Source organism: Molossus molossus, unplaced genomic scaffold (assembly GCF_014108415.1).
Source record: "Molossus molossus isolate mMolMol1 unplaced genomic scaffold, mMolMol1.p scaffold_m16_p_16, whole genome shotgun sequence".
Taxonomy (NCBI): Eukaryota; Metazoa; Chordata; class Mammalia; order Chiroptera; family Molossidae; genus Molossus; species Molossus molossus.
In genome coordinates this window covers 57,029,256-57,039,738 of record NW_023425351.1, presented here as the reverse complement: position 1 = coordinate 57,039,738, position 10,483 = coordinate 57,029,256, and the positions used below count along the sequence as shown (strand labels likewise).

The 10,483-nt window shown below is 38.3% G+C and overlaps 1 pseudogene; it reads right to left on the bottom strand.

Moving 5' to 3' along the window:
* Window positions 1-718: 718 nt before the first annotated feature.
* LOC118631470 overlaps window positions 719-10,483 on the bottom strand; it is a 73,666-nt pseudogene continuing 63,901 nt past the window's right edge.

Here is a 10,483-nt window from a genome sequence, read left to right as displayed (position 1 = left end):
GGTGCATGGGTTGATGCTCAACCACTGAGCCACATCGGCTGGACCATTATACTTTTTCTTTAGAAAAAAATATATTACTTCACTTTTACTATTTTATTTCTTGATCTCCATAAGGGGATATGTTCACTATGTTTATATTGGAATCCTTTGCCTTAATTTGTATATTTATTCAATCATTCACAAATATGTTATTAAGCAGTGCCTTTTAAAAGGTCTAAATAAAAAACCATAAACATCAAAAATGAAGATAAAAGCTAATTATTTACTCCTACCCCCAGTTATACAATTTTTCCCAAGGGTAGATTATGTATTATACAAAATTATTGCCTCAAATATTTTAATTAAACCAAGTGGGTTTAAAAAAAAAAAACAAAAAAAGCTTTGAAGGAGGGGAATGAGGTGGGGTCATCTACTTAACATGAAAAATAATTTAAGTGCAAACAAGGAATTCATCTCAAGTTTATGTAGCATATTTTTATGGAGGAATATAAAAACCGGAGAGAACTATATGTAGGAAGCATCATTTGGTTTTTTAGTTTACCTATATTTTATAATAATAAACTTGACTCGGAAGGGGTAAGAAAACTATGGAACCCAATGAACTGCAGTGAGAGCATGAAGGTTATAGAACATTCCAAGCACATGGGGACAAAGGAGTGCTCCCTGGAGCCATAAAAGGAATGGTCTGGTGGTTAAAATAAAACACAAGTCAAATTCATTAGCGTTGTCCACAGTCAGCAGTGGTGATCTTCTTGCCATTCTTGGACCGAAAGTGCTCCATGACCACCACAACATCCGTGCCATCTTTCACCTGGCTGAAGACCACATGCTTGCCATCCAACCACTCAGTCTTGGCAGAGCAGATGAAAAACTGGGAACCATTTGTATCGAGTCCAGCATTTGCCTTGGACAAGATGCCAGGACCCATATGCTTCAGGATGAAAGCCTCATCATCAGATTTCTCCCCATAGATGGACTTGCACCTGTGCCATTACGGTATGTGAAGTCACCACCCTGGCTCGTGAATCCCAGCATAATTCTGTGGAAGCAGGAACATTTATAACCAAATCCTTTCTTCCCAGCGCTTGAAGCACGAATGTCTTCTGCTGTTTTTGTAACTTTCTCTGCAAACATCTCGAAGGAGACGCGCCCAGGAGCTCTCGGGGGAGGGTGATGCTGGACAGGCGGGGTGGACCGTGGCTGAGAGTGGGCAGCTCCCGGGCAGTGACATCGTTTGATTTTAATCTGGAAGAACAAGAGAAACAAAACTTAAAATCTTATGTAATTTTCTACCTGAAAAACAAAGATTACAAAACTTTCTTTTTAACACATATAAATTAAGGGCATTTTAAAGAGAGAAACAGCCCTGGTCAGTTCGGCTCAGCGGTTAGAGTGTCGGCCTGCGGTCCGGAGAGACCCGGGTTCGGTTCCCGCTAAGGGCACGTACTTCGGTTGCAGTTTGTCCCTGGCCCTGGTTGGTCGTGCGGGTGGCAGCCACTCGATGTGTCCCTTCACATCGATGTTTCTCACTCTCTCTCCCTCCCACTCTATCTGTACAAAAATGGAAAAATATCCTCCGTGAGGATAAAAAATAATAATAATAATAAAATAAAGAGAGAAACAAATGGAGCGACTAAGGGAATAAAGAAAAGCCAACTGAGAGTATCAGAAAACGAATGAGATTCAAGAAAAATAACCCTAAAGACTAAAAGACAGAGGCATTGAAATTGGGAGGGAGTGATACGCAGAAAGCAAGACGGGGGTTTGATGGCAAAAAAGATGCCATCCTGCCCAGTCCTCCTCTGGGCTTTCCCAGCACCGCCTTCAGAGGAACGTTTTTTCCTCCAGTTTCTCCTCCTGTTCTCTGTACTGCTACCATTTCCCATCAAATTTCTAAATTAACTTATTCCATCGAAACATATTCAGTCCAAATCTCTAGACTGCCCATCTGTGTTTCAACCAGCAACTTTTAGGATCCAAATTAAGTGTAACTTTGACTCCTCCAGAAGCTTCTACACTCTAGTGATCTGGTTAGTTTAGGCGTTTGTTGATTACTCCACACGAAGGGTGTATCGTAACTAAGTCAACACAGACTTCTTTGAAGTTTGGGGGGGGGAGTCTTATTAGAAACTATAACTCTTTCATTATTAAGAATAGTTCAATACAGTGATGCTTCTCCTGAAATCTATTGTATGATCTATATCATCATTTTATTCTAGTTAAAACACATTTCTCATATCTTTACCACCGAGCTATTCTTGGCTTATAACTTCCAGAAGGACCAATGTCAGAAAGTTTCAAGTGCTATGCTTATAAGAGCTGTGTTCACAAGAGCAACATATAGTTGTTCAAATGTATTTGAATTTGATTTTCATATCTGTAGATAAGCTGAAGCTAATAAGAGCATCTATGAGAATTCAGGAGTAAAGAAAAACAAACAAACAAACAAAATGCTGTGGCGCCCGGCTGGTGTGGCTCAGTGGTTGAGCATCAACCCATGCACCAGGAAGTCGGCAGTTTTATTCTCGGCCAGGGCACATGCCCCGGTTGTGGGCCCAATCCCCAGTGGGGGGCATGCAGGAGGCGGCCAATCAATGTTTTCTCTCATCAATGTTTCTATCTTCTCTCTTTCCCTCTCTCTCCCTTCCTCTCTCTCTAAAATTAAAAAAAAAGAAAAAAAAAAAGTGGTGGCTACCTCAGCCAAGCCTGCCATTTTCATTGAAAATAAGACAATTGTAGAGATTAAAGATGAATCATTACACCCTGGCCGGCGTGGTTCATTTGGTTGGGAGTCATCTTGTCCACCAAGAGATTGCTGAGTCGGTTCGCAGTGAGGGCGCATGCCCAGGTGGTGGGCTCGATTCCTGGTAGAGGGTATGCAGGAGGCAGCCAACTAATGTTTCCCTATCACACTGATGTTTCTCTCTCTCTCTCTTTCCTTGCTCTCTGAACATCAATAAAACATTAAAAAATAAAGATGAGCCATTATCTGGAGTTAGTTTCTTTTGATTGTAGAATTTTGAGTCCTTCATTCTAAAACCTGCAAATCATTTTGAACCTTGATATAGACACATCCCATGTTATACTAATTGAATATACTTCTGATAGATGCTTAAAGGCAAAAAGCACTTAAAAAAATACATTCTGGCTTTATGTAAGGTCAAGGGTTTAAAATTAATATAGTACACAGTTTCACTTATTTATTTTTAATGATTTTTTTTTTAAAGAGAGAGGAAAAGAGAGAGAGATAGAAACATCGATGTTGTGAGAGGAACATCTATCAACTGCCTCCTGCACGCCCCCTACTGGGGATCAAGCCCACAATCCAGACATGTGCCCTGACCAGGAATCAAACTGGGCCCTCTCAGTGCCTGGAAAGATGCTCAATCCACTGAGCTACACCAGCCGTGCCACCATTTTGTTTAAATAGGATGGAATAAAGTGTAGATTATAATCAAAACTCTGTATGTCTAATATTTGATGCCTAATAAATTTTTGTTTTTGTTTTCTTCTGTAAGAGGGCAAAGGGGTGCCTAATAAATTTAAATTAGAGTCTTAACTTTACATATACATACATATGTATGCACACACACACACACACACACATATACACACATATCCTTTGAAACATTACTTTGCACCTATAAAAGATTACTGTGGATCTCTGAATACTTAGAAAAAATAATATATAATATGTACACTGTAGTTTTAATATTATAATTAAAAGTTTTTATTTAGAAAGTTTTATTGAAATATTATTATTTTGTTTGGTGATAGCAGTGGAGATAAAGACATATAAAGGGCATCAGTTACATTTTGAAGACAGAATTACACAATTTGTGATGGATTATATCTAGAAGGAAGTGATCAAGAGCGCTAATAAAAAAACTATGAGGGTTCTGGCTGAACATTCGAGTGGATGGTGATGCCATTGAATTAGATGGGAAGAACCAAAGAATAGTTTAATACTAGGGAAGATAGAGAATAACTTAATAAAATTAAAGAAAGTTCAAGAAATGAATTTACATATAATGATTTTAGTGATCAGGCTGTCTACTACTTGTCATGGAGTGTTCTGAGCATTTTACATCCATCATGTTTTTTAGTGATGTCAATAATCCTGTGAGCTTGATGATGCTTATTTGATAAAAGAGGACATCAGGGCTTAGAGAGGTAAAATAACTTGTGTGAGACTAGTAAATGATGGAGCAGGATTCACATTAAAATTTGGTTGACACAAAATCCAATCCTTTTTATGGTTAAGCCATCACAAATGTCACACTACAAAAAAGATAATGTGTTACCTATATTATATTAATTCACAAATTATGAAAATAAACATGGTAACTAATTTATGGAAAAGGAAAGAAATTTATTTCATGACAAAAAAGGATTTTCCTGTCTGGCTGGTGTGGCTCAGTGGTTGAGCGTTGACCCATGCACCAAGAGGTCGCCAGTTTGATTCCTGGTCAGCGCACATGCCCGGCTTGTGGGCCAGATCCCCAGTGGGGAGCATGCAGGAGGTGGCCAATCAAGGTTCTCTCTCATTGATGTTTCTATCTCCCTCTTCCTCTCTCTCTAAAATCAATAAAGGGAAAAAAAAAAAAAGGATTTTCCTGTAATTCTGGGTGGGAGATACCACCAATAACTGTTTCAATAAAGAAAGAAAACTTGATTGATGCTGGATTCAGATCCTGTTAAACCAAGTGAGAAAAATAGAACATAAATTCAAAGAATTATCTTGGCTACTTTTAATTAAATTAACCCTCATGATTATGCTTTGAGATTATACACCAGCAATTGATTTTAATATGTCATTTAATAAAGCTATAACTATTTTGAGTATAATTGTGAAATATTCAGAAAATAATTTCAAAATTCCTTGGAGTAGAGTCATAAAGCCAGATTGACAAATCTCTGGCCAAGAGATCTGACATTCAGCTCTTTGCTAAAATTAATAAATAAATTTGCTGAAACTAAGAAAGCAATGTGGAACATTGAGAAGCATCTTGGCCTAGTGAAGTGATAGACCTGAGTTGGCCCCTAACTCTATTCATTGTTAGCTGTGAGACTTGGGGCAACTTACTTAACCTCTTTGAACCTCTCCTGAATTGCTTGTAAAATCAGATAACTCCAGCAGATATCTGGTAAGATTAAAGAAAATATGTATATGTACAATGAGTGGCAATGTAATTATAATTAATTCTTATTTTTGTGACAGCGACGATGATGATCATGATGATGATCCTGATGGCACTAATTATTTTATCTCAGTAGAAATGTAGTAAGTAGCATGGACTCTGGGGTTAGAGAGTCTTTCATTCACAACTCATTCTGGCCACTTACTAGAACATCTGTCAAATGGTGATCGTAATCTCTACTTCACAGGACTATTGTAAAGATTATGTAAATTAATATATAGTGATTACTGTTGCACCTGGCATTTAGAAAATGTTCAATAAATGCTGCTATTGATATTTATTGTGACATTAGAGTAGGTATAATGTTAACAGTAATAAATCTTAACAGAAAAGAATAAGTCCTATAAAAACCTCTTAATGCAAATGGTAAATTTCTTTAAAAAGATCTTAGAATGACCTCTTAAACATACCCCACTAGTCTTGATGACTGAGCCTCAGTTTCCATGATGGTAACTAACTTTACTTTCATGTTTCTTAGTTTCTACATTTGTTTTTATTTATCTTTAATGAAATTATATTAAGAAATACATGTGAGCCCTGGCCGGTTTGGCTCAGCGGTTGGAGCATCGACCTGCGGTCCTGAGAGACCCAGGTTCGGTTCCCGCTAGGGGCACGTACCTCGGTTGCAGTTTGTCCCCGGCCCTGGTCAGTTGTGCGGGTGGCAGCCACTCAATGTGTTCCTTTCACATCGATGTTTCTCTCTCTCTCTGTTCCTCTCTCTCCCTCCCACTCTACCTGAAAAATGGGAAAATGTCCTCGGGTGAGGATTAAAAAAAAAAAAATACATGTGAAAGTACTTTTAATGCCATAAAAGCCAACATAAACATAAAATATAATTAAATTAATGTTAATAATTATGATGAAACATTCTAAAATGTATCACTTTTCATCTATCTATAATCTGTCTATTTACCTACTTACCTACCAATGTATACATCATGTTTTTGTTTTTTTTTTCATCTTTAAAAGCACTTTCATATAGTATGTTATTTTCTACTTGAAAAAATCTTAGAAAATAAGCAGGTAATAATTATTATCCCCATTTTAGAGATAAAAGATGAAGCACAAGAAATAAAGTACCCATGTTTAGAAACTTTATTTCAAGACAAAATGTATATGCAAATCCAGCTCTCACACTCACTTTTATTAGCGTGAACCTGCTTTAAGCCATATTTTATGAGTACTTTGAGCCTTCTATGATACTATCCTTTTCATTAACTCATCCATTTATTTAATTCTTCTGTTCTTTTATTCACTCTTTTCATTCAACAAAAATGCACTGATGCCACCTGGTATATCCAAACCATCTTAGATAAAGAGAAACTTGTGAAGAACAGTGGAAAATAAATCAGAAGACTTGGATACAATTCCTGGCTATACCATTAACCATCTGTCTGATATGGGTCTTTTCTAATCCTTACCTGATGCTATTTTTCCATTGATTTTTAGATAGAGTAGAAGGGAGAAGGGAGAGATAGAAAAAGAGAGAGAGAGAGAGAGAGAGAGAGAGAGAGAGAGAGAGAGAGAGAAAGACACATTGATGTGAGAGAAACACACCAGTTTGTTTCCTCCTGCACCACCCCAAACAGGGCTGAGGATCGAACCTGCAATCCATGTATGTGCTCCTGACTGGGAATTGAACCTGTGACCCTCTGGTTCACAAGATGATTGATGTTCTAACCGCTGAGCCAAAATGGCCAGGGCTGATAAAGGTCTTTTTCATATGGATGGCCCACCAGCAATTTCTAGCTTAAATACCACCTCCTCCTTTGTGAGACCTTCTAAGAATATCCCGTATAAACAACGTATGCTTTCATGGCACATTGCTTCTACTGATCTCACATACCACCCATTTCATGCAGCTTTGCATAATAGTATTTGCCCTGAGTGAGTTGGATTTTCAAAATAGAAGATTAGGCGAATGAGTGGGCAATAGGCAGGAAGAAGAAAAGGCAAACCAGGTAGGAGAATAATAGGAGTAATTATGTGGAGTTGGAACCCCATTGGCCAGGACTTTTTTAGTTGCCACAGAAGTCCTACTCATACTGAGAAAATAACATCTTGTAGTTGCAAGTAATATGAAGATTATGCTAAGGATGTGGGTGGTATATAGACACAGTGATGGTCCCCCAAGGATGTTCACATCCTAAACTGCAGAAACGGTGATTATGTGATACTGCAAAGGAAAGCTGCCTCCTAATTAGGGGATTAAACAAGATTAAAATGGAGTAAGGTTGCTAATCAGTTGACCTTGAGCTGGGGTGACTGTTCTAGATTTATTTGCATAGGTTCAATGTACTCACATGGTTCTTATAAGTGAAAGAGAGGCAGAAGAATTGAGGTTAGAGTCAGAGAGATTTGAAGGGTCTACACCGCTGGTTTGTAGAAGTAGAAAGAGACAATGAACCAAAGAATGTGAGCTTCCTCTAAAAGTTGGAAAAGTCAAGGAAGCAAATTCTTCCATAGATGCTGTGGGAGGAACATAGCCCTGCTGACACCTTGATTTTAGACCACTGAGATCCATTTTGGACTTCTGATCCCCAGAGCTATAAGATAATACAGTTGTGTTTTAAGCCAAGTTTGTTATAGTGACAATAGGAAATGTATACAGGCAATAATAAGACCACAGGTATTTAGGCCATACATCCAAGCATTATAGAAATTTGAGAACAGTGATATAGCCCAGCCTCACAGGAAGACCAGTCTCCCTGGGGCTGGAATGTAGAAAAATTTCTTCAACAATTAAATGATCCTTTGAGATCCAACTCTGCTCTAACTTTCTGCTTATCTATAGCCTTGACTATGGGAGGATTTTGTTGATATTTACTCTTACAATTTATCAATAATATGAGTCAGCCCTTCTGTGTTTCTGCTTTTCTCTATATGTCTTTCCAGTTCTAATCCCAGTGCCAACTGGCTACCCCGTCCTTTCCTGTGCTTGCTCATTGATTGTATTAGTGACAGGCCTTTGCTGTCTGCTTTCCTCACTGTGTTTTCAACTTTTGCCCTCCTCTACCAGCAACTATATCTCTGTCCATATGACTGTCACCAAATGAGAGAATTTTAGTCATTTGATTGATCAGTATTAGCCATAGAGGTCAGAACTCTGGTACATGCAATTCTAGTAGATGCTGCCCAGACTGTATTAGCTGCTCTTAGATCAGGCATCTACCCCTGGTGCAATAATCTTGGCAGATAGGGAAGTGTTATGAATTACAAAACATGGCCACTGAGGGGCTGAGGGAGCTTACCCAATAGAGACTGTGTGTGTGCGCATGTGTGTGCGTGTGTGTGTGTGTGTGTGTGTTTACTTAACACTCAGTGCAAAATAGATCCTCTTTTTCTATTACTAAAAATATGAGTTATGTTATCAAACACCCTGTATTCAAATCTTGGTGCAGCTATGAGACTTAGAGAAAGTTGCTTAATGACTCTCAGTTCATGTTTTTACATTCATAGAATGGAGATAGCTTTAGTATCTACATTATAATTGTTGTGAGGATTAAATAAAATGATCCAATTAAGATGCTGGGCTTATAATAAGCCCTCAATAAATGTCAGATGCTATTGTTATTGTTTTTATGGCATCCTTGTTCTTTTGAGGATTAAATGAACAAATTTATACTCTTTACTGCTACATGTGCAAAGCCCTTCTCTCATGAGTAGAGCAGATGATCCTTGGAGATGGGAGATGGTATCTTTTATTGCTTTGGAATTACTCAAAGAAACTCATGCACTTTCTTTATTATGTAGATGTAACCTAATTTATTCCTTCTTTCAGTCAGAACTCTGAGCATCTAATATGTGTCAGAATCTGTTACAAGACATGGAGATACAAAGATTAATGGGATATAGTAAGAAAATAAGGGATTTTGGAGACATAAGGAAGGTAGACTCAATGAACCCAACTTATTGATCACTTGAACTTTGGGAGAGAAGAAAGGGAAAAAGTAACAAAGGTGTAGTAACCATACTTATGATCAAATCCAACTCTTTCATTTTATATATATGTACACATCAGTTGTTCCCTCAAAGACTCTCTGGGCCACTTGACCGTGGTGAATCTAGAAGTGTATGAGGCCTTTGGATTGGTTTAGAAGCAATGCCCTGAGTTTCCCTGTGAGACTGTCAGAGCTTAAAGCATGGTATCTTATTAAATATGTATTTGCCAAAGAGTCCAGCATGGGTCATCTTGCCCTTGGTTGAAATTGTGAGCACTAGGATAGCATCCAATGCTTTAAAAGCTGTGAGATCAGTCCTGGCTTCTTTGGCTCAGTGGTTAGAGCATCAACCCGCAGACCAATGAGTTGCAGGTTCAATTCCAGTCAAGGGCTCATACCTTAGTTGTGGTTAGTCCTAGTCCCCCCCGCCCTCATCGAGGTTGTGTATGGGAGGCAACTGGTTGATGTGTCTCTCTCACACCAATGTCTCTCTCTCTTTCCTCCTCTCCCTCTCTCCCTCCCTCCCACTCTATTGAAGATAAATAGAAAAATATCCTTGGGTGAGGATTAAAAAATATAATAATAAATAAAGATAAACAAATAAATAAAAGCTGTGAGATAAAATTCGATGTGTCGTTGTCTTTTCTGTGAGAAGATACTATAAATCATATACATTTCCCAAGTCTGACTGAAGAAATCTGCACACAACCATCATGACTTCTGACAGCTTAGCGCATGTACACAACCATTCTTCCTACTGTCTTAGGGTATCAGCCTATCATGCTCCCAAGTGTTCATCATAATCTAATGTTTGGGTTTTTTTTGATCAGTTGTGTAAAGTCTTCATTCATTCTTTTTTTCTTTTCTTTTATTGATTTGAGAGAGAGAGGAGAGAGAGAGAGAGAGAAACATCGATGAGAGAGAACATCCCACATGCCCTGCACTGGGGATTTGACCCATAATCCAGGCATGTGCCCTGACTAGGAATCGAACTGGTGACCTCTTGGTGCATGGGTCGATGCTCAACCACTGAGCCACACTGGCAGGCCATTCATTCTTTTGAAAGTGTGTTTTTCAAAATCAGGGTGCTGATATTGATGATCACGCTTAAGAACATTTACGTTACTGATAAATTCAAATTGTTTGAGTAATATATATTTCAACAAAGGCTTAGTATTTTCTTGCAGACAAATTGTTTAAAATGCCTTGTACCATAACTCCATAACCTCGTGTAAGTTCTGCGCTCCCGTAGCACCCTATGCATTTCTTTATTGTTGTCTTGACAACACAGTTACACATAATTTGTTGTATGTGAGTGTTGTATGAGAGAGTGTGAACCCT